A 25,904-nucleotide genomic window follows, 5' to 3' on the forward strand; every position below is an offset into this window, starting at 1 on the left:
TGGTTGTGTTCTCATACTACAGGCAGGCAGTTGATTTTGCTAGCTGCAGTATCTATCTATCTATCTATCTATCTATCTATCTATCTATCTATCTATCTATCTATCTATCTATCTATCTATCTATCTATCTATCTATCTATCTATCTATCTATCTATCTATCTATCTATCTATATCTATATCCCAGCTTAGTGCAGCTACAAGCCATTAGTATGTCTGGAAGGCCAACAAGGAGAGGCAGACAGTCACAAGCCAATAAAAGAGGGCAAGCAGGCACTGTGTCTAGAGGCAACAGTGCTGGTCGTGGAGACAGTGCATCCTCATCAGCACGTGGCCGTGGGACACGCTTGGCCTTTTTTTCGGCAGCTGGCCATGTTGAGCCACAACATGCGGAAGACTTGGTCGAGTGGATGACCAAGGCGTCCTCATCCTCCTCATCCTCTCTCACTAATGCTCAGGGTACTTTGTCTGGCAAAGCAGCTGCCAACGCGGCCTCTTACCTCGGCTCAATGGCATCAGTGACTCCTTCCCTAGCCCCACCATGTCCTCCTGAGGAGTCCCTCGAACTGTTTGACCACAGTGTTAGGTACATGCTCCAGGAGGATGCCCAGCATTTAGAAGGCTCTGATGATGATACTGAGCTAGGTCAACGCAGTAATGTGAGCATGGACAGAGGGGGTGCCCAAGAAAGACAGCAATCTGGCAGTCATGCTCCCCCTGCTGCAGCATACTGCCAGGATTGCTCCAGTGATGAGGAGGGAGGGGATGATGAGGTCACTGACTCAATGAGGGTGCCTGATAGGAGAGAGAAGGAGGAGGAGGCACATCATCAACGAGGCAGGATGCCCTCCAGGGGCCAGCCTAAGGGCAGCACACTGACTGCATCACACCGCAAAGCTCCGCATGTGCAGCGCGCTGCTGTCCCTGCGCGTTATTCTAAAAGTTCTTTGGTGTGGGCCTTTTTTGAGACGAGTGCATCAGATCGCACCGCTGCTATTTGCAACATATGTCTCAAGCGTATCTCGCGTGGCCAAAACATCTCCCACTTGGGCACCACATGCTTGACCAGACATATGTTGACCTGCCATGCAGTTCGTTGGCAAGCGTATCTAAAAGACCCACACCAAAGAACAAAGAGGACCTCTTCTTGCTCCTCATCAGCTGAGATCTCCAACCCCACTATACCTTCAGTCCTCTCTGAGACCTGCACTGAGAGGAATGAAGGTGTAGAATTAGGTGTGTCACAGCCAAGTACTTGTGGGCAATCTGCTTTCTGTACACTGACGTCAAATTGTTCCAGGCAAATTTCCCTGCCCCAGCTGCTGCACCGCTGAAAGAAGTTCACTCCCAGCCATCCACATGCCCAGAGGTTGAATGCTAGCTTGGCAAAATTGCTAGCACTTCAACTGCTACCTTTTCATTTGGTAGAGTCTGCCTCCTTCCGTGAGTTTGTGGAATGTGTGTTTCCTCAGTGGCAGGTACCCAAACGCCACTTTTTCTCACGGAAGGCGATTCCAGCTCTCTACCGGCATGTGGAAGGCAATGTCTTGGCCTCGCTGGACAGGGCGGTCAGCGGTAAGGTGTATATTACCGCTGACTCATGGTCCAGCAGGCATGGACAGGGACGTTACCTAAGTTTCACGGCGCATTGGGTGACTCTGCTGGCAGCTGGGAAGGATGCAGGACAAGGTTCAGTAGTGTTGGAGGTTGTTCCGCCACCACGCCTCCAAAATGCCACTACTAATGATTGTGACACACCTTTCTCCTGCACCCCCTCCTTTTCTTCTTCCTCCATGGCCTCTTCCTGTGCTTTGTCCTTGGAACCAGCGGTGCTCTGTAGGCATTCCAGGGGCTACGCAAGTACGCAGGCCAAAAGATGCCATGCGGTGCTTGAGCTGGTGTGCTTGGGGGACAGGAGCCACACTGCGGCAGAGGTTCTGTCAGCTCTGCAGGGGCAGGCTCAGAGGTGGTTGATGCCACGCCAACCTAAGGCAGGAATGGTGGTTTGCGACAATGGCACCAACCTCCTCTTCGCCCTCCGACCAGGGACAACTGACCCATGTGCCCTGTTTGGCTCACGTCCTTAACTTGGTGGTGCAGCAGTTCTTGGGCAGGTAACCGGGCTTACAGGATGTCCTGAGGCAGGCCAGGAAAGTCTGTGTGCATTTCCGCCGGTCATGTAATGCCAGTGCTCGGCTGGCAGACCTCCAAAAGGAGTTTAACCTGCCCAAGAACCGCCTAATCTGTGACATGCCCACCAGGTGGAACTCAACGTTGGCCATGCTGCAGCGGCTGCACATGCAGCAGAGGGCCATCAATGAGTACCTGTGCAACTATGGCACCAGGACAGTGTCAGGGGAGCTTGTTTTTTTTCCCCACGCCAGTGGGCCATGATCAGGGATGCATGCACTGTCCTGTCACCATTTGAGGAGGCCACGAGGATGGTGAGCAGTGACAGTGCATGCATCAGTGACACTGTCCCCCTTGTCCACCTGTTGGAGCACACACTGCGTGGAATAATGGACAGGGCACTTGAGGCAGAACAGAGGCAGGAAGAGGAGGACTTCCTTAGCTCTCAAGGCCCCCTTTATCCAGACAGTGTTCCTGCGTGCCCGCCGATCACACAGGAAGAGGATGATGAGGAGGAGGATGAGGAGGAGGAGGAGGAGGAAGAGGATTGTGTCAGCATGGAGGTGGAGCCTGGCACTCAGCATCAGCAGCAGTCTTTAAGGGATCAGTCCAAAGAAACACATGGACTTGTACGTGGCTGGGAGGAGGTGGCTGCGGACCATGTCATCCTTAGTGACCCAGAGGACTCCGGACCGAATGCCTCAGCAAACCTACGCTGCATGGCCTCCCTGATCCTGCAAAGCCTGCGTAAGGATCCTCGTATTCGTGGTATCAAGGAGAAGGACCAATACTGGCTAGCAACCCTCATTGATCCATGTTACAAGGGTAAGGTTGCGGACCTTATCTTGCCATCGCAGAGGGAGCAGAGGATGAAACATCTTCGGGAGGCCTTGCAGAAAGGTCTGTGCAATGCATTCCCAGAGAATGGGAGGTTACAAACTCCTGTTTCTGGACAACGTGTTGCTGAGGCTTCAGTCAGTCAAAGAAGGAGTGGTGGAGAAGGTGGCCATCTGACCGATGCATTCAGACAATTTTTTAGTCCGCAGCCCCAAGGTATGATCGGTTCCAGAAACCATCGCCAGCGTCTGTTTTACATGGTGCAGGAATTCCTAGGGGCAAGATCTGACTTGGACACCTTTCCCACCGAAAATCCTCTGGGTTGCTGGGTCTTGAGGATGGATCACTGGCCAGAGCTTGCACAGTATGCAATTGAGCTACTGGCCTGTCCTGCATCCAGTGTTCTTTTGGAATGCACATTCAGTGCTGTTGGAGGCTTTGTAACCGATCACAGGGTGCGTCTGTCCACCGACTCGGTCGATCGACTGACCTTCATAAAAATGAATCAGTCTTGGATCACCACCAGGTACCAAGCACCTGATGCTGATGTATCCGAATAATTTTTTTTAAAATGTTAGATCCCTTCAAAGACTGCCTATGCTGATGCTGAGTGACTATCCTGCTATGCTAAGTAATTATACTCTTCCTCCTCAATGATCATGCTGATAGCTTGTAAGAACATTTTTTGGTTCTGGGTGCTGCCACCAGTGCCTATGGCCAATTTTTAAGCCCCCTGGGGCATGTAGTTACAATTTTTGATTCAATTCTATGCAGCAGGGCTAGTTCCTGCGCTCCAACTAGAGTAACTGTGAGGGGTAGCAGTGTTGTGGCACCAGTGCCTAAGGCCCAATTTTTCAGCCCCTGTTCAACAGGGACATGTAATTAGAATTCTTAAAAGAATATTTCACAGCAGGGCCCGTTTGTGCGCCAACCAAGATTAACTGTGAGGACTTACAGTGTTGTGGCACCAACACCACCACCACCATCACCAAAGGCCCAATTTTTCTGGCCCTGTTTAACAGGGGCATGTATTTACAATTCTTGATCTAATATTTCACAGCAGGGCCCTGTGAGGGCTTACAGTGTTGAGGCCACAACAACACCTAAGGCCCAAATTTCTGCTGAGTATATAGGGCAGGCCCCTACTTTCAAACATCCAACTTACAAACAACTCCTACTTGCAAACGGAAGGAGACAACAGGAAGTGAGATGATATCTACCCCATAGGAAGGGAAATTCTCTCCTGTAAGAGTTAATATGGGAAAAACTTTTCTCCTTTCCACTGATGCTTTATCACCAATCCTTGTTTCACTAAAAACCCCAAATTTTCAAAAAAACATTTGTCATTGGGACAAAAAGTGAGGTGAAATCTTCTGAAGAGGAGCACAGACAGCAAAACAAATGTCACAGGGGTGATAACCCTTCCCTATGTTTTCCAAAAAGCTTAAAAACAGATTTTTTGGCTGGAGCTACACTTTAAAAATGTACCAGTTCAAAATTACAAACAGATTCTACTTAACAACAAACCTACAGTCCCTGCCTTGTTTGTACCGCCTTTATACTGCTGTTCAGAGTATATAGGACCTGGGGGCCCCACACCTTTCCTTTTTTTAATTTGGGTGCGGGGTTCCCCTTAATATCCATACAGGACCCAAAGGGCCTGGTAATGGACTGAAGGGTACCCATGCCGTTTGTCTCACTGATTTTCATCCATATTGCCAGGACCCGACATTACATTAAAGCCGCAGGCAGTTTTAAATGACTTTTTTTCCTTTAAAAATGCTGTTTTGTGCAAGGACTGTTCTAAGCATGGGAAACACGCGCCACTTTACAGGCATACTATAGACACCCCCCCAGGTACAATATTTAAAGGAATATTTCACTTTTTTTTTTTTGCTTTAAGCATCATTAAAATCACTGCTCCCGAAAAAACAGCCGTTTTTAAGAGTTTTTTTGCATTGATACATGTCCCCTGGGTTTAGGACCCAGGTCCCCAAACCCTTTTTAGGACAATACCATGAAAATTAGCCTTTAAATGAGCACTTTTGATTTCGAGTCCCATAGACGTCAATGGGGTTCTAACGTTTGTGCAAATTTTCGGTCCGTTCGCAGGTTCTGGTGCGAATCGAACTGAGGGGTGTTCGGCTCATACTTAGAGGTGAGGGAGGCAAGGGTGGGACTGCAAAGCTCGGAGACAAATGTACAGGAGGCTTGCGCCAGCGCTCCTTAAAAGAGTCTTTCTCTGAGTCTGCAGTCAATGAGGATGGCAAATGTGATCAACCTCTCCAGCTCAGTGGATATATCTCGGGCTGCTATCTCATCCCCCAGAAGGCAGTCACGAGGGCCTCATTGTTCCAAGCAACCTCTGCTGCCAGAGTACGGAATTCAATGGTGTAATTGGCAACAGTTCTCGTACTCTGTTTGATGGACATGAGGCTCTTAGCAGAAGAAGCAGGGCGTGCGAGAACATCAAATACCCTTTTGAAGGAAGCCGCAAATTCTGGGTAACTCAGGACCTCGGGTTTTTGTGTCTCCCATAGAGGGTTTGCCCAGGCCTAGGCGCTCTCAGAAAGCAAAGATATCACGAAACCTACTTTGCTTCTGTCCGTGGGAAACGCCTGGGGCAGCATCTCAAAGCATATCTCAACCTGGTTGAGAAATCCTCTGCATTGAACTGGATCGCCCCCAAATCACTGGGAAAGAGCGGAACCAAACATGCCTCTTATAGAGGTAATACTCAAGGCGGGTGCCTGCACAGAGACTGGAGCAGCAGCAGGGATGGCCTGCAACACAGGTTTTACTGGAGCAGCCATAGTGGAAGATTCCAGTTTAGCCGTGTGACTCAGGAGCATTTGTAACGCCAAGGCAAACTGATCCATGCGGTGATCCTGGTCATCCAATCTGGAAAAAATATTACCAACAAGTGGACTGACTGCAGCTTCTGAATTCATGGCCTTCGCCTACTGTCAGAGACCATGAATTAGACCAAGACAGAAGTACAGTTAATCACTCTTGTTTAATAATAATAAAAGGGTAAACAGAGTAAGCGTAGTCAATACATAACCAGTATCAGTAACCAGATTGGGTAGTCAGCCAATGCCAATGTCAGAGAGCCAGAGATCAATGTATTAGTACAGCAAGTGTGATCAGGAGCCAGAAGGGACGTCAGCCGAGCAAGTCTTCAGCAGGAACGCAGGAGAAAGTCCCAGAGATGTGACCAAATGTGAAGGCAGAGATGAAGTGAGCTGGATGGCTTTAAGTAGGCAGGACTGATGAGCAGATCATCAACAGCTGAGTCACTGTGGAGAGAAAGGAGCTGGCAATTAGCCGACAGCTGAGCGACCAGTTCAGAGAAGGAAGGGCTGAGCCCAGCCCTGACAACCAGATATCGTAGGCCATGACCCTGTCTTCTAGAATCAAGAATCTTAGAGACTTCAAACTCATTTTGTCCATCAACAAGAACAAGAGGAGGTAGCTGTTGTGTTCTGGAGTAGCGATTGAAAATTGCCTTTTTGAGGAGAGAAACGTGGAATACGGGGTGAATCCGGAGAGAGGAGGGCAATTTCAACCGATAGGAGACTGGCCCGACTCGAGCAATAATTCTGTAAGGACCGATGATTCGAGGACCCAATTTGGTAGAAGGTTGTTTCAGTCTCACGTATTTAGTTGATAGCCAAACTATCCAAACTTTGTCCCCCACCATATATGGAGGTATATGGCATCTTTGTTTGTTGGAGAAAAGCGCATACTTGCCTGCTTACTTCCGTAGTAATGAGTAAATCTTTTTCCAATGTAGCAGAATATTCTTCACCCGCAGATCTGCTGCTGGTACACCAGAAGAAGGATGAAGTAGGGGAAAAGTCTCAGGGTGATAGCCTAGGGCTGCGTAGAATGGTGTGGTATGAAGAGCACTGTGCCAATGGGAATTAATGGCAAACTCAGCCAAAAGCAAATACTCAGACCAGTTGGAGTGTAAGGCAATGACATAATGTTGAAGATAGGTTTCTAGGGTCTGGTTCATGCATTTGATTTGACCATCTGTTTGAGGGTGATGTGAGGTAGAGAGTGAGAGCGTTACTCCCAGTTTCTTGAAGAACGCTCTCCAGAATCGGGAAACAAACTGGAATCTGCGGTCTGAGATGACGTATGCCATAATATCTCACAATATGGGAAAGGAAGAGGGTAGACAGTGCTTCCGCTGTAGGTAATCCCGGGAGCGGCACAAAATGAGACATTTTGGAAAAGCGATCCACTATGTCCCATATAGCAGTCATGCCCTCAGACTTGGGTAAGTTTGTAATGAAGTCCATAGTCAAATGGGTCCAAGGCTGGCGAGGTGCCAGAAGTGGTTGCAACACTCCAGTAGACAATGTGCGAGGTACTTTATTAGCAGCACAAGTTGGACAGGCAACCACATACTCAGTAATATCCCTTTTCATATGAGGCCACCAGACATGATGTTGCAAGGTCTTAAGAGTGATGGTGACACCAGGATGACCGGATAACACACCATCATGAGCCCAGAGAAGTAAAGGTTTTCTGAGGCTAGGGGCTATGAATAGGGGACCTGGTGGTATCTTTAAGCCTTGGGGAACATGATTCTGTGTTTCTTGTAACTGTTGGGAAAGAGCCTTAGAGATCTGTGTGACAATTTTGTGAGGTTAGATTATATACTGCTCGGTAGGTTGATCTTCTTCAGAGGTAGCGAACTGTCTGGAAAGAGCATCGGCTTTCTTGTTTTTATGCCCAAAACAATAAGAAAGAACAAAATTAAAATGGGAGAAAAACAGAGCCCATCGAGCCTGACGTGAGTTCAAACATCTTGCAGTCTGAAAATACAGCAGGTTTTAATGGTCAGTAAGGATAGAAAAAGGCTTGGGAGCCCCTTCCAGAAGATGTCGTCATTCAGACAATGCCAATTTGATGGCCAGTAGTTCTCGATTCCCAACGTCATAATTCATCTCCGCTGGAGAAAACTTTCTAGAAAAAAACACTACTGGATGGATTCTACCGGACTTAGGCTGTCTCTGGGACAGCATGGCACCTGCTCCTACTTCGCAGGCATCAGCCTCAACTATGTACTGAAGATCAGGATTTGTATGCTGAAGAATTGGAGCCTTGCTAAACATGTCTTTTAATTGCTGAAAAGCCGATTCTGCTTCTGAGGACCACACCTTGCCAGGGCCGTCTTTAATATTGATTGCAGTTTTGCTCTCCACCTGCTCTGAGACATACAATAAATAGCAGCTAGACTCAAAATTAGTTTACTGAATCAAATCAGACAGTGATTGCGATTGGTTGGCAGAGGTTACAGTGTATCATTACCGCTCACTGACTGGTTGCTAGAGGTTACAGCACACATTTTGGCTCACTGATCAGTTGATAGAGGTTACAGCACATGATTTATGCTTGATGATTGGTTGCTAGAGATTACTGTACATCAATACTGCTCACTGATTGGTTACTGCACATCATTACTGCTTACTGATTGGTTGCTAGAGGTTACAGCACATCATCTCCTCACTGGCTGCACACCATGGACTGGACCCTGCTCACCTGTGCACCCCAAACTGTAATTCCTTCTCTGCCTACCTCTGCACACCACACACTACCCTCCCCCCACTAATTTGCTTACCTTTGCAGAACAGGCCGATGGTAGGCTTAATGACCACAGTTGTAGGCAGGACTTTCAAGCATGCCCCTTTATCTCCCCAGTGGGTAGCATTCAGTATAGGTAATGGTGGATATGACCTCAGGGGTAGCATGATATACATATGAATACCACCTCTGTTTAGATAGAATACTGCCTGTCTGCCACTATTTACATATGAATGCAGCTACTATTTACATATTGATGCCGGTATTTACATGTAAACATAGGGTCTGCAGGTGAGTCATCGGTACACAACAACAAAACAGAGCTGGGTAGCATTAATAACAGAACTTCACACTGAGATATTAGGACACAGCATGAGACAAAACCTCAAGGGACGAGGGAATTTAAACTGGAAAAGTTGGTGAGTATGAGGCAGCTGCTTTGGGCCCCACAACAATGACAGGGCCCAGGGCAGCTGCCCTTTTTGCCCTGCCTTAAAGACGGCCCTGCTCCTTGCAATTTGTACCTTTGTTAGTCATAGCAGTAAGGGGGGCCGCAATGGAGGCAAAACCTTTGATGAAGTGTCTGTAGTAATTTGCGAACCCTAGAAAGCTTTGGAGCCCTCTTAAAGTGGTCGGTTGGGGCCATTGCAAGACAGCGGAAAGTTTTTGAGGGTCCATTTGGAAACCGACAGCACTTATAATGTATCCAAGGAAAGGATGGAAACTACATTTCTCAATCTTCGTGTAAAGATGGTTTTCTCTCAGTCGTTGTAATACCTGCTTTACATGTGAGATGTGCTCTAGATGAGTCTTGGAAAAGATTAAAATGTCATCCAAGTAGATGATCACAAAACTGTTGCCGAAATCGTGAAAAATGTCATTCATGAAACGTTGGAAGACAGCAGGGGCGTTACACAACCCAAATGGCATAACAGATATTCAAAATGTCCATTACAAGTGTTGAATGCTGTCTTCCACTCATCCCTGTCTTTAATTCAAATCAGATTATAAGCCCCTCGTAGGTCCAGCTTAGAGAAGATAACGGCTCCCTTAAGTACATCAAACAGTTCAAGAATGAGAGGCAAAGGGTAGGAGTCTTTTACAGTAATTTGATTTAACCCTCGATAGTTTATGCATGGTCTAAGACCCCCATCTTTTCTTTCAACAAAGAAAAACCTGCCCCTACTGGAGGAGAAGAGGGTCGGATAAAACCTCTTTCCAAGTTGTCTTTTACGTATTCCTCCATTGATTTTTGTTCAGGCAAAGACAGGGATCAAATTTATTGTGCAAATTAGAATGATGTGGAGGTAAAACCTCTGACTTTTGCTTGCAAAATACGTCTGCAAACTCATGGTATTCACGAGGCAAGGTAGGTGGGATGGTCACGGAAGCCAACAGACAACCAGAAAGTCTTTTGGGTTGAGACAAACAGTTTAGATGACAGAACGACCCCCAAGAGGTTAGTTCTCCATTTTCCCAATCAAAAGAAGTGTTATGTTGTTGTTACCATGGGTAACCAAGGATAACGAGCAGAAGTGGAGAATCAATAAGAGACAAGACAACTTCCTCTTTGTGGAGTACACCTACCCGAAGGGTGATTGTCGTAGTCTCAAATTTTACAATGCCATCTCCCAAGGGTTGTCCATTCAGGGTGGTGATGTTTAGGTGTCTAGACCTTGGAACAAATTGGATGTTATTTTCTTTAGCAAAAGTGTAGTCCAAGAATGTGCCAGTGGCTCCAGAATCCCCAAAAGCCTCACAGGAGACAAGTTTAGAGGGTAAATGGATAATTGCGGGAACAGTAATCTTTGTCTTGGAGGATATACCTGTAAGGTCTAACCCAGATCCTCCAACACTGGTTGGACCCTGCCTTTTACTGGATGGGAAGGGCAGACAGATAACAAATGTCCTTTAAGTCCACAGTACAGGTATAGGCCCAATATGCGCCTCCTTTGTTTCTCCGACTCAGTTAGGTGGAGACGGTTTACTTCCATGGGTTCCACAGGTGCCTGAGGTTCAACTGAGACTTCAGGTTCTGGCTGAGGTGGTGCTTGGAAGTTAGGAGCCAAACGGTAAACTGGCCTAGGAAACTTTTGAGTTCTAACTCTCTCTTGGCACCTTTCATGATACCGGACATCCAGATGAACACACAGCTCTATGAATTTCTCAAGGTCTTCTAGGGAATCCTTATAGACTAATTCGTCCTTGATGCGATCTGTAAGACCCTTTCGGAAGGCTGCACGTAAAGGCCCTTGAGTCCCAATTAGTCTCAGCAGCCAAGGTACGGAACTCAATAGCATATTGTGCCACAGACCTGGTACCTTGTTGTATGTCCAAAAGTGAGTACTCAGTTGCAGAAGCTCTATCTGGCTTTCCAAATACAGTCTGGAGAGAAGCCAGAAATTTGTCAGCGTCTTGCAGCACAGGATCATTGCGTTCCAGGTAAGGAGAGACCCAGGCCAGGGCCTTCCCCTTTAACAAGGAAATTACAAAAGTCACTTTGGCAGACGGAGTGTTAAAAGACCCAGGGTTGTTTTGGAAATGCAAACGGCAAACATTTAAAAAGCCTCTGCAGTCCTCAGTATCACCACCAAATTTTTCAGGCAGGGGAAGTTTGGGTGGTACAGAAGAGGTAGGTTGGATCCGAGCAGGAGTTTGGAGCATTGCAGAAGTACCAGGCAAGCAATATTTAAGCAAAGTACAAAGTTCATCTAACTTGGCATCCAGGGAAGAAAGATGCTCTTCATGAGCTCCAATCAATTGTCCCTGACGTGAAATCGCCATAACAATCTCAGCAGGGTCCGCTGCCATTGTGGCCCATTTGAAATGTAAGGTACCTGTGATAGGTAGTGTCCAAAGTGGAGTTTGTGTGCTGAGGATTTAGGCAAAAACTTAGGTCAGGCAAAGCCGTATAAATATACCCAGGTACATGACACTCGCACTTCTCCAGTTTACAACAGAGATTGTTCTACCTTAGTTTCTGAAGCACATGACAGACATCTGTGTGGTGGCTCTCCAGGGACTTGGAAAATATGAGGATATCATTGCGATAAACCACCACACATAACTGCAACAAATCTCGGAGGACATTGTTAATACATTTCTGGAAAACTGCTGGGGCGTTACAAAGGCCAAAAGGCATTATGAGGTACTTATAATGGCCTGTTCTGGTATTAAACACAGTTTTCCACTTGTCGCCCTTCTTAATCCTCACAAGATTGTATGCCCCTCTCACACCAAGCTTCGTGAAAACCGTTGCTCCCTTCAGGCTGTCAAATAACTCTGTAATCAATGGAATCGGATAGGCATTTTTAATTGTGAAACAATTGAGACCCCTATAATCAATACAAGGTCTCAGTTCACCGCTCTTCTTCTTCACAAAGAGGAAACCAGCACCAGCAGGGGACCAGGATTTGTGGATGAAACCTCGAGAAAATGCGTCTGCAACATATTCCTCCGTGACCTTATCCTCCAAGACCGACAAAGGGTAAACCCAGCCACGAGGGGGTATGGCACTAGGTTGAAGATCAATTGTGCAATTATACGGCCGGTGTGGAAGTAAACTACCGGCTTGACCTTTGTCAGACATCGCTAAAATTGCGGTACTCCTCTGGCAGGGAGGAGAGTGTAGAGGTGCACAGGACCTTGACTACCTTCTGGAAGCATGTCTCACTGCATTGTGGTGACCAGGAGAGAACCTCAGCATGGAGCCAATCAAAAGAGGGGTTGTGCCTCTGTAACCAAAGATAACCAATTACCAGTGGAAACTTAGGTGAGGAAATAACTTGGAATTAGATTATCTCATGGTGAAGAGCCCCTACGGCCATGGACAACAGAACCGTCTCATGAGTCACATGGGCAGGCTGTAGAGGTCTCCCGTCAAGAATCTCAATGGCAAGTGGAGTGTCACGCAGCTGCAGTGGAATTGAGTGCTTCGATACAAAGGCAGCATCAATGAACAGGCCTGCAGCCCCAGAGTCGATTAGAGCCTGTATCTCGATGGACGACTCAGCCCAAGAAAGGGTGACCAAAACCACAGGCATATGAGAAATATATATGGGTGGGACTTTATATGAGTCGTGACCATCCCGTACACAGGACTCCATCCCCGATAATTTGGCACAAAAGGGAAAAGGGGGGCAAAAAGGGAAAGTGGGACTTTGTATGAATTTTATTGTGTTATGTCATTATCATACCTTTTAATTCTGCCAATTACATATTGATTTACCATTAATTTATCTACTGTACTACCTCCCTCTGTGTTACCAATAAATTATTATTGTTATTTTACTATATTGATTGATTTATCTATCCCGAGTGCCTTGTTTCATACAAAGTCCCACTTTCCCTTTTTGCCCCCCTTTTCCCTTTTGTGCCAAAACCACAGGCTTATCCTTCTGGATAACTGGGGATGAAACAACGCCACCTAAGGTCTGTCCATGACAGCACCTCAAGGTTCGGGCGTTCCCTGGATGGGTAGGACAAGACTTCAAAAAGTGACATGCCTGGCCACAATAAAGGCACAATCTCTCCATCCTCCTAAATGTTCTCTCATCCGCAGAGAGACGCGTGAAGCCCAAGTGCATGGGTTCATCTTCACTGATACCAGGAGGCATGGGAGGTGAGGGAGGCACGGGTGGGACTGCAAAGCTCGGAGGCAAACGTACAGGAGGCTTCCACAAGCGCTCCTTAAAAGAGAGTCTTTCTCTGAGTTTGGAGTCAATGAAGATGGCAAACGTGATCAACTTCTCCAGCTCAGTGGGTATATCTCGGGCTGCTATCTCATCCTTGATGGAATCCGAGAGACCACGAGAAAAAGTAGTTATGAGGGCCTCATTGTTCCAGGCGACCTCTGCTGCCAGAGTACGGAATTCAATGGCGTAGTCGGCAACAGTTCTCGTACTCTGTTTGATGGACATGAGACACTTGGCAGCAGAAGCGGCGCATGCAGGAACATCAAATACCCTTTTAAAGGAGGTCACAAACTCAGGGTAACACAAGACAACAGGTTTTTGCGTCTCCCATAGAGGGTTTGCCCAGGCCAAGGCTCTATCAGAAAGCAAAGATATCACTAAACCTACTTTGCTTCTGTTCGTGGGAAATGCCTGAGGCAGCATCTCAAAGTATATCTCAACCTGGTTGAGAAACCCTCTGCATTGAACTGGATCACTCCCAAATCGCTGGGGAAGAGGAGCGGAACCAGGCATACCTCTTATAGAGGTAATACTCAAGGTGGGTGCCTGCACCAAGACTGGCTCAGCAGCAGGGATGGCCTGCAGCTCAGCCACAGTGGGAGACTCCTGGTGAGCCGTGCGACTCAGGAGCGTTTGTAACGCTATGGCAAACTGATCCATGCGGTGATCTTGCTCATGCAATCTGGAAAAAATATTACCAACAAGTGGATTGACTGTATCTTCTGAATTTATGGCCTTCGCCTACTGTCAGAAACCATGAAATCAGACTGAGACAGAAGTAGAGTTAAATCACACTTGTTTAATAATAAAAGTAAAAAGAACAAATATAGTCAAAACATAGCCAAAGTTCAGTAACCTAAATGGATAGGCAGCTAAGCAGAAGTCAGGGATCAAAGTAATGGAACAGCAAGCAGGATCTGGAGCCAGAAGGGATGTCAGCAAAGCCAGTCTTTCAATGGGAACACAGGAGACAGTTTCTTGTGATGTGACCAAGGCGAAGGCAGAGCTCCTCTGGACTGGACGGCTTAAGTAGGCAGGACTGATGAGCAGGATCATCAACAGCTGTGTAACTGTGGAGAGAGATAGGAGCTGGCAATTAACCGGCAGCCGAGCGGCCAGCTCAGAGAAGGAAGGGCTGAGCCCAGCCCTGACACGTAGATAGTCCTTTCGAAAAGTATAGTTCCTCCTCAGTCGTAGGAACTGGCTTTTTGGTACAGCTTTTAGCCATGCCTTATGGTGGCAGCTTTTAGTGTCAATAAAACCATTATGGTCGGTGTCCTTAAAATATGTAGAGGTCACTAGCTTATGGTCCTGTACCTTGATGTTTTGATCAAGGAAGTGCACCTCCTCCTTACTCATCTCATGCTGGAGAATGATTTCATGATCATTGTCATTAAGGACCTCTATTAAGCCGTTAATCTAGCCAACATAAAAAAGGCTTTCCCAAGCATAGCCTTTCTAGGCATTTTGATACCCATCATGGTAGGGATTTGAAAGGGCCCTCTTTTATGGCTATAGATCAGTATACTTCCCATTGGAGAGGTAGCCACATTAGGAGGGAAATGTCCAAACTCAAGACTAAATGGATTTTCTGGCTCAAATCCTATAGGACTCATAGTTTAAACTTTGATTGGGACATAAATGCATTTATAAATAACAGCTGAGTTTGTTTTACAGTTTTTTTTTTCATTTTTTTTACTTAGTTTTTATCTTACTATTTTATATCTGTAATTTCTGACAAAATATTTTTTTATTGAATGTTCTGTAATTTTTGATGAAATGTTTATTCATTGATTGTTTTATATTTACTATTAGATTTTGTAGTGATATTCGTATATCCTTTATTCTGTGCAATGTTGATTCTAACTGACCTGCTATCATAATAAATGTACTTGTCAGTAATACTGCACAATTAAGTTTTTTATACCTATTTACATGATGTCCTGATGTGATGAGAGTCTGTCTAAGGAGGATCCTTTTGTTCATGCAATCTATCTCCCCATGTGTATGGTGAAATCTAAGTGTGTTTGACTGCTTTTGAATAAGTAGTCCACTCATTGGGGTAAGAGTCAATGTGAACCTTTCCTTCCTTGCGATGGATTCTTCCCAGCACTTTCCTTTGTGTGGACCTATACCTATTGGACTGTTTTTATTGAGATGTCATATTTTCTCAACATTGGGACTTTTTCTTAATTCTTAGCGCTACACTTTGTGATTTATGTTATTTTGTCTTTTTGCCAGGAGATTTGTGTCAGCGGCTGTGTTGCTATTATTAATGTTATCATTCATTAGCGTGGATATTTTTGGTTTTTATTTATTTATATCAATGTTTGAGAAAATTTGCATGTTTCCTACATAGCACAAGGCAGTAGACCTGAATTTTCTTTGCTTCAGTTTAAAAGACATGCTGGTAGTTTAATTGGCTTCTGTCTAAATTGGCCCTAGTATATGAATGTGAGTTAGGGACCTTAGATTGTAAGCTCCTTGAGGGTAGGGACCGATGTAAATGTACAATGTATATGTAAAGTGCTGCGTAATTTGACAGCGCTATAAAAGTACCTTAAATAATAATAATAATGATAATAACACTTACAAGTCTTGTCCCACCCTCAGTTATTGATAAAACTGTGAAAGAGATACAGCAGAATTCTGAGTTCATTTCACTATCACACTATTCTCTTCACCTGCATGCTCCTTGCACTTCAGCACAACTAATTGGATCATTGTGTAGTTTCTCCCTCCTAAAATCGGAGCTCTTCTATACAGGGACTGCAAGAGGCTAAAACCAAGTCAAATGCAGATGCTGAAATCTTTTGCAAGAATAAATAAACTAATTCATGCATTAGTAGATAAATAAACATACAATAAACTGGTATTTAAGGATGTATTAGTAAATACAGAGCTGCATTATTTGGTGATCTGTACTCGTAATTTCAATACTATGCTGATAGCAGCAAAATATATTAATAACATTTTATTAGTGGCCATAAAATTATTTATAATAATTTATAAACAATGCAGAATAAAATATTTTCAATTCCACCTCACAAATCCCCCTAGGATTAGCCAGAATGCAAAAGAAAAATAAAGTTGAATATATTGCTTTAAAGCTCAATTTTAATGAAAAAAAAAATCACAGTTTTAGTCACCTTGTTTACATGTAATAAAGTCTGTCCCACATTAGCCATGTGTAAAAAGGATTACGCTGCACTAGAGTGTGTTAGGCATGCTACTAAATAATAGCATGATAGAACAACTGCGTCTAAATAAACGCATGTGAATGTGGGAAACACAATACCTCTACAAGGTAAGCAGACCTAATAATAGATAAATACTCTGAATACAAATGTGAAAATTGACAAATGCATATAAACGCATCAAAGTATAAATGCAAATTCAAATGTGAAATATGACAGATTAACGCATCAAAGTGCACAAGTACCAATAAGCATAACTGAATCACAACATTTTAAAATGTATCAAAAGATATAGATACTCTCCCAAAAGGGGTACCCCCTGATGATGACACGTGATCCCTGTGTCGAACACGCGTAGAGGAGGGGCCAGGACGGAGCGAGAGACAGCTGAGCTGCCTATTGAGGAATACTTCATATTCCCATCGCACACATTCCTGGATGAGCTCACAGATATGGATGCTCTAGCAAAAACTAGCTGGATACTGGTTCAAGTCACAATGAAAATATTTGCCAGCACACCATGGAACGGCGTAGATAGCATCCAAACGTGTAATTTATTGCATGATCACAACACAGGGAGAGTGCAACGTTTCGGAATCACGCAGGACCCCTTCGTCAGGCATGTGATGACATATGCCTGACAAGGGGGTCCTGTGTGACTCCGAAACGTTGCACTCTCCCTGTGTTGTGATCATGCAATAAATTACACATTTGGACGCTATCTACGCTGTTCCATGATGTGCTGGCAAATATTTTCATTCTGCCTATTGAGGAGACGCACACCATACCCTCACGAAAAATATCATACTTGGCATGTTTAGAGCGGTGCACTGATGCACCTATATATTGTGAGTACCCCTTTTGGGGAGAGTATCTATATCTTTTAATACATTTTAAAATGGTATTACACTATGTAGTTTTTTTTTCTTCCCATCTATATACTCTTTACTGCATTGGAGCCTGGGATCCTGTGATCTACATAGAACCCGGGGTGGTTCACAAGCGTGGTTTGACTTTGTCTAGCGACTTGGTCACACGCTCTGAGGTGACGGCATTACCTCTGGGGTCACCGAATCGCACCATTGCATGGTCTGTGGCACTTTGAGAGTTACTAGCAAGTTGATTGTATCACCAGTGGACATCACGTTAGGCACCTTTATACCTTTTGTAGGACTTCATGGTGAACTATATTTTTTGGTTCCATTGAGGACTTTTTTACACATGAACTGTGTGACACCAGATTACTTTTTGTTTTGTATTTTTTGCACTTAGTACTTTTTACATGCTCATATATATATTTATATTGTAATAAGTATGTTTATTTGCACTTTATGCGTTTATATTTTGCACATTTGAGCAATATTGTCATTTAGTTATGCATATTGCACATTTGCACTTTGATGCGTTTATATTCATTTATTCATTGCACTAGTAATGCTGTGATTCAGTTATGCTTATTGGTACCTATGCACTTTGATGCGTTTATCTGTCTTATTTCACATTTGAATTTGCATTTATATTTTGATGCGTTTATATGCATTTGTCAATTTTCACATTTGTATTCAGAGTATTTATCTATTATTAGGTCTGCTTACCTTGTAGAGGTATTGTGTTTACCACATTCACATGCGTTTATTTAGACGCAGTTGTTCTATCATGCTATAATTTAGTAGCATGTCTAACACACTCTAGCACAGCGTAATCCTTTTTACATTTTTCATTTTGCATGCGTATGAGACGTGTTTAACGCACGCAGCTGAGTAGTGCTTTACTAAGTTTTGTGTGGCTCGCAGGATCTTTCCCATCGTTGTTCACATTAGCCATGGCTAATCTTCATTATTCCCTACAACCAAAACAGAACCCCCCCCCAAAAAAGAAAAAAATCTTGAAATGACTGTAAAGTCAGAAAGTTTTTTATCTAAATGTATTCTATGCATTCAGATAAAAAGCATTCTGTTTGCAGCAGCCCCCCCCCCCAATACTTACCTAAGCCCCATCTCTATCCACAGGTAAATCAGCTGTCCGGGACTCTCCCACCTTATTGGCTGAGACACAGTAATAATGCCATTGGCTCATGCTGCTGTCAATCAACCTCAGTTAGCCAATCAGAAGAGAGAGGGGGCCGGGTCGAACCACAGCTCCATGTCTGAATGGATAGACAGAGCTGCAGCTCAGCTCGGGTGCCCCCATAGCAAGCTGCTAGGTCTGGGGGCACTCAAAAGGAGGAAGGGGCCAGGAGCTCCAGCCAGGGACCTGAGAAGAGGATGATCTGGGCTGCTCTGTGCAAAACCCCTGCACAGAGCAGGTAAGCATGACATGTTTGTTATTTTAATAGAAATAAACACAAGACTTTACAATCACTTTAAAACTCTTAAAACCTAGCATTCATCAACAGACACAGCTTCTCGGTGGCACTTCTCTACATTTTTAGTCATGGCTGATGGTGACATTTAAGTCAAAGTGCTGGAAAAGCGTGCTTCTGGCTAGGCATTTCAGCTTATTCTGAGCCCTCCATCTATGGATGCTGCTCCAGACTAGGGATGAGCTTCGTGTTCGAGTCGAACCCATGTTCGACTCGAACATCGGCTGTTCGATCGTTCGCCGAATTGCGAACGTTATGGGCCGTTCGCGCTAAATTCGTGTGGCGCGTCACGGCCCATAATTCACTGCGGCATCGCAGTGCATTGCTGGCTGATGATTGGCCAAGCATGCACTATGACCCGCATGCTTAGCCAATCACAGCGCTGTCAGTAGAGAGAGCTGTAATTGGCCAAAGCCAGGGTGGCTTTGGCCAATTACGGCTCAGGGCATTTAGTACACACCCCACACTATATAAGGCCGCCTGCACGGCGGCCCTGTGTAGTGTGTGTTCCGGTGTGCTGAGAGATAGAGAGAGAGAGAGACAGTGTCATTTGATTTGAGTTAGATAGATTAGGCAGAACAGTCAGTCAGTTAGCTGCACTTACAGTGTATTGTGTATATATATGCATCCCAGGTGTTGCATATATATATATACACTGTATTCAGTTTAGCTAGATCCGTTCCTGTTATCTTCTATCTAGACTATTTACATTTAATGCAGTGCGTCCTGCTCACAGTGTTCAGCTAGATCCGTTCCTGTTATCTTCTAGACTATTTACATTTAGTGCAGTGCGTCCTGCTCACAGTGTTCAGCTAGATCCGTTCCTGCTATTTACATTTAGTGCAGTGCGTCCTGCTCACAGTGTTCAGCTAGATCCGTTCCTGTTAAATTCCTACTGACCGGCAGGCTTGTCTGGTTACAGTATATAAAGCTACCTGAAGAAAATTACAGGTGTTCTATTTGATCCTATTAGTACCACGGTCAGGCAGCTAGACTATTTACATTTAGTACAGTGTGTCCTGCTCACAGTGTTCAGCTAGATCTGTTCCTGTTATCTTCCTACTGACAGGCAGGCTTGTCTGGTTACAGTATATAAAGCTACCTGAAGAAAATTACAGGTGTTCTATTTGATCCTATTAGTACCACGGTCAGGCAGCTAGACTATTTACATTTAGTACAGTGCGTCCTGCTCACAGTGTACAGCTAGATCCGTTCCTGTTATCTTCCTACTGACAGGCAGGCTTGTCTGGTTACAGTATATAAAGCTACCTGAAGAAAATTACAGGTGTTCTATTTGATCCTATTAGTACCACGGTCAGGCAGCTAGACTATTTACATTTAGTACAGTGCGTCCTGCTCACAGTGTTCAGCTAGATCCGTTCCTGTTATCTTCCTACTGACAGGCAGGCTTGTCTGGTTACAGTATATAAAGCTACTTGAAGAAAATTACAGGTGTTCTATCCCAGCTTAGTGCAGCTACAGGCCATTAGTATGTCTGGAAGGCCAAGAAGGAGAGGCAGACAGTCACAAGCCAATAAGAGAGGGCAAGCAGGCTCTGTGTCTAGTGCTGGTCGTGGAGACGGTGCATCCTCATCAGCACGTGGCCATGGGACACGCTTGGCCTTTTTTTCGGCAGCTGGCCATGTTGAGCCGCAACATGCGGAAGACTTGGTCGAGTGGATGACCAAGCCGTCCTCATCCTCCTCATCCTCTCTCACCCATGCCCAGGGTGCTTTGTCTGGCAAAGCAGCGGCCTCTTCCCTCAGCTCAATGTCATCAGTGACTCCTTCCCTAGCTCCACCATGTCCTCATGAGGATTCCCTCGAACTGTTTGACCACAGTGTTGGGTACATGCTCCAGGAGGATGCCCAGCGTTTGGAAGGCTCTGATGACGATACTGAGCTCGATGAAGGCAGTAACATGAGCGCGGACAGAGGGGGTGCCCAAGAAGGACAGCAATCTGGCAGTCATGCTCCCCCTGCTGCAGCATACTGCCAGGTTTGCTCCAGTGATGAGGAGGGAGGGGATGATGAGGTCACTGACTCAACGTGGGTGCCTGATAGGAGAGAGGAGGAGGAGGAGGAGGAGGAGGAGGAGGAGGAGGAGGCGGCAGCACATCACCAACGAGGCAGGATGCCCTCCAGGGGCCAGCCTAAGGGCAGCACATTGACTGCATCACACCCCAAAGCTCCACATGTGCAGGGCGCTGCAGTCTCTGCGCGTTATTCAAAAAGTTCTTTGGTGTGGGCCTTTTTTGAGACGAGTGCATCAGATCGCACCGCTGCTATTTGCAACATATGTCTCAAGCGTATCTCGCGTGGCCAAAATATCTCCCGCTTGGGTACCACATGCTTGACCAGACATATGTTGACCTGCCATGCAGTTCGTTGGCAAGCGTATCTAAAAGACCCACACCAAAGAACAAAGAGGATCTCTCCTTGCTCCTCATCAGCTGAGATTTCCAACCCCACTAGACCTTCAGTCCTCTCTGAGACCTGCAGTGAGAGGAATGAAGGTGTAGAATTAGGTGTGTCACAGCCAAGTACTTGTGGGCAATCTGCTTTTGGTACACCGACGTCAGATTGTACCAGGCAAATTTCCCTGCCCCAGCTGCTGCACCGCCGAAAGAAGTTTGCTCCCAGCCATCCACATGCCCAGCGGTTGAATGCTAGCTTGGCAAAATTGCTAGCACTTCAACTGCTGCCTTTTCAGTTGGTAGACTCTGCCCCCTTCCGTGAGTTTGTGGAATGTGCGGTTCCTCAGTGGCAGGTACCCAAACGCCACTTTTTCTCACGGAAGGCGATTCCGGCTCTCTACCGGCATGTGGAAGGCAATGTCCATGCCTCGCTGGACAGGGCGGTCAGCGGTAAGGTGCATATTACCGCTGACTCATGGTCCAGCAGGCATGGACAGGGACGTTACCTAAGTTTCACGGCGCATTGGGTGACTCTGCTGGCAGCTGGGAAGGATGCAGGACAAGGTGCAGTAGTGTTGGAGGTTGTTCCGCCACCACGCCTCCAAAATGCTGATTGTGACACACCTCTCTCCTCCACCCCCTCCTCTTCTTCTTCCTCCATGGCCTCTTCCTCGGAACCAGCGGTGCTCCGTAGGCGTTCAAGGGGCTACGCAAGTACGCAGGCCAAAAGATGCCATGCGGTGCTTGAGCTGGTGTGCTTGGGGGACAGGAGCCACACTGGGGCAGAGGTTCTGTCAGCTCTGCAGGGGCAGGTTCAGAGGTGGTTGACGCCACGCCAACTTAAGGCAGGAATGGTGGTTTGCGACAATGGCACCAACCTCCTCTCTGCCCTCCGACAGGGACAAATGACCCATGTGCCCTGTTTGGCTCACGTCCTTAACTTGGTGGTGCAGCGGTTCTTGGGCAGGTACCCGGGCTTACAGGATGTCCTGAGGCAGGCCAGGAAAGTCTGTGTGCATTTCCGCCGGTCATATAATGCCAGTGCTCGGCTGACGGACCTCCAAAAGGAGTTTAACCTGCCCAAGAACCGCCTAATCTGTGACATGCCCACCAGGTGGAACTCAACGTTGGCCATGCTGCAGCGGCTGCACACGCAGCAGAGGGCCATCAATGAGTACCTGTGCGACTATGGCACCAGGACAGGGTCAGGGGAGCTTGGTTTTTTTTCCCCACGCCAGTGGGCCATGATCAGGGATGCATGCACTGTCCTGTCACCATTCGAGGAGGCCACGAGGATGGTGAGCAGTGACAGTGCATGCATCAGTGACACTGTCCCCCTTGTCCACCTGTTGGAGCACACGCTGCGTGGAATAATGGACAGGGCACTTGAGGCAGAACAGAGGCAGGAAGAGGAGGACTTCCTTAGCTCTCAAGGCCCCCTTTATCCAGACAGTGTTCCTGCGTGCCCGCCGATCACACAGGAAGAGGACGAGGAGGAAGAGGAGGAGGAGGAAGATTGTGTCAGTATGGAGGTGGAGCCTGGCACTCAGCATCAGCAGCAGTCTTTAAGGGATCAGTCCCAAGAAACACATGGACTTGTACGTGGCTGGGAGGAGGTGGCTGCGGACCATGTCGTTCTTAGTGACCCAGAGGACTCCGGACCGAATGCCTCAGCAAACCTACGCTGCATGGCCTCCCTGATCCTGCAAAGCCTGCGTAAGGATCCTCGTATTCGTGGTATCAAGGAGAAGGACCAATACTGGCTGGCAACCCTCCTTGATCCACGTTACAAGGGTAAGGTTGCGGACCTTATCTTGCCATCGCAGAGGGAGCAGAGGATGAAACATCTTCGGGAGGCCTTGCAGAAAGGTCTGTGCAACGCGTTCCCAGAGACTGGGAGGTTACAAACTCCTGTTTCTGGACAACGTGTTGCTGAGGCTTCGGTCAGTCAAAGAAGGAGCGGTGGAGAAGGTGGCCGTCTGACCGATGCGTTCAGACAATTTTTTGGTCCGCAGCCCCAAGGTATGATCGGTTCCAGCAACCATCGCCAGCGTCTGTTTTACATGGTGCAGGAATACCTAGGGGCAAGATCAGACTTGGACACCTTTCCCACCGAAAATCCTCTGGGTTACTGGGTCTTGAGGATGGATCACTGGCCAGAGCTTGCACAGTATGCAATTGAGCTACTGGCCTGTCCTGCATCCAGCGTTCTTTCGGAACGCACATTCAGTGCTGCTGGAGGCGTGGTAACCGATCACAGGGTGCGTCTGTCCACCGACTCGGTCGATCGGCTGACCTTCATAAAAATGAATGAGTCTTGGATCACCACCAGCTACCAAGCACCTGATGCTGATGTAACCGAATAATTTTTTTTGAAATCTCAGATCCCTTCAAAGACTGCCTATGCTGATGCTGAGTGACTATCCCTGAGTAATTATCCTCTTCCTCCTCAATCATCACGCTGATAGCTTGTAAGAACATTTTTGGTTCTGGGCGCCACCACCAGTGCCTAAGGCACAATTTTTCAGCCCCTGTTTAACAGGGGCGTGTAATTACAATTTTTGATGTAATACTTTGCAGCAGGGCTCGTTCCTGCATTCCAACTAGAGTGTCTGTGAGGGGTTGCAGTGTTGTGGCACCAGCACCAGTGCCTAAGGCCCAATTTTTCTGCCCCTGTCTAACAGGGGCGTGTAATTACAATTTTTGATGCAATACTTTGCAGCAGGGCTCGTTCCTGCGTTCCAACTAGAGTGTCTGTGAGGGGTTGCAGTGTTGTGGCACCAGCACCAGTGCCTAAGGCCCAATTTTTCTGCCCCTGTCTAACAGGGGCGTGTAATTACAATTTTTGAAGCAATAATTTGCAGCAGGGCTCGTTCCTGCGTTCCAACTAGAGTGTCTGTGAGGGGTTGCAGTGTTGTGGCACCAGCACCAGTGCCTAAGGCCTAATTTTTCAGCTCCTGTTCAACAGGGGCATGTAATTACAATTCTTGATCTAATATTTCACAGCAGGGCCCTGTGAGGGCTTACAGTGTTGTGGCCACAGCAACACCTAAGGCCCAAATTTCTGCTGAGTATATAGGGCAGGACCCTACTTTCAAACATCTAACTTACAAACGACTCCTACTTGCAAACGGAAGGAGACAACAGGAAGTGAGATGAAATCTACCCCTAGGAAGGGAAATTCTCTCCTGTAAGAGTTAATATGGGAAAACAAGTTCTCCTTTCCACTGATGCTTTCCAATCCTTGTTCCACAAAAAAACCCAAATTTTCAAAAAACATTTTTCATTGGGACAAAAAAGTGAGGTGAAATCTTCTGAAGAGGAGGAAAGACAGCAAAACAAATGTCACAGGGGTGATAACCCTTCCCTATGTTTTCCAAAAAGCTTAGAAAAGATTTTTTGGCTGGAGCTAAACACGTTAAAAATGTTCAAAATTACAAACAGATTCTACTTAACAACAAACCTACAGTCCCTGTCTTGTTTGCACCGCCTGTATACTGCTGTTCAGAGTATATAGGGCCTGGTGGCCCCACACCTTTCCTTATTTTAATTTGGGTGCGGGGTTCCCCTTAATATCCATACAAGACCCAAAGGGACTGGTAATGGACTGGGGGGTACCCATGCCGTTTGTCTCACTGATTTTCATCCATATTGCCATGACCCGACATGACATTAAACCCGCAAGCAGTTTTAAATGAGATTTTTTCCTTTAAAAATGACATTTGGTGCAGGGACTGTTCTAAACATGGGAAACACGCGTCACTTTACAGGCATACTATAGACACCCCCCAGGTACGATATTTAAAGGAATATTTCACTTTTTTTTTTTTACTTTAAGCATCATTAAAATCACTGCTCCCGAAAATACGGCCGTTTTTAAAAGTTTTTTTTGCATTGATACATGTCCCCTGGGGTAGGACCCGGGTCCCCAAACCCTTTTTAGGACAATACCATGCAAATTAGCCTTTAAAATGAGCACTTTTGATTTCGAACGTTCGAGTCCCATAGACGTCAATGGGGTTCTAACGTTCGTGCGAACTTTCGGTCCGTTCGCGGGTTCTGGTGCGAACCGAACCGGGGGGTGTTCGGCTCATCCCTACTCCAGACCTTGCAATCTCCTCTCCAAAGAAAAAGGGAATGTTCACTGGAAGAAATTCAAAAGAAGCTGGAAGCAGTAGGAGAGGCCTAGGTTACATGAAGCTGAAATTTTGAAGAACCTTGCTGAGAAGAGAGAAGATGAGAAAGAAGTCCTGCAGAAAAGTAAAGAAGAGAATGATAATTTCAGCAAAATGGCAGAAGAATAATTGTCTATGAAAATGGAGACCAACAAGGAAAAAATGTTGGCCCAGATAACTGCAAAACTGGAACGATTGCGAGAGCTGGAGAAGAAAGGCAAAGAAATCAGGAAGCGAAAAGGAAGCAATGAAGATGAGAACTGAACCTTTCTGTCTGTGAATGTAGCCCCAGGATTGCAGAGTTGATCTCATCAGTGTTCTTCTTGCCTGTATATGTTTAGAATTTGTTATGTAGACAGGCATTCTGCACTGTTTGCTTGGGTAATGTGTACTTGTAGCCTTTCACTTATTCCGTTTTCATACAGTACTGATTACTGTTGTTTTGTACTGGAGAGTTTTGGTGTGGGGTTTTCTAGTCATGTTATTGTTCAGACTGT

At 46.1% G+C, this 25,904-nt stretch overlaps 1 pseudogene; it reads left to right on the forward strand.

Moving 5' to 3' along the window:
* Window positions 1–18,887: 18,887 nt before the first annotated feature.
* Window positions 18,888–25,671, forward strand: LOC141128433 (stathmin-1-A-like; annotated as a pseudogene).
* The last annotated feature ends 233 nt before the right edge of the window (window positions 25,672–25,904 follow it).

This window comes from Aquarana catesbeiana, linkage group LG02 (assembly GCF_042186555.1).
Source record: "Aquarana catesbeiana isolate 2022-GZ linkage group LG02, ASM4218655v1, whole genome shotgun sequence".
In the NCBI taxonomy this organism is placed as follows: domain Eukaryota; kingdom Metazoa; phylum Chordata; class Amphibia; order Anura; family Ranidae; genus Aquarana; species Aquarana catesbeiana.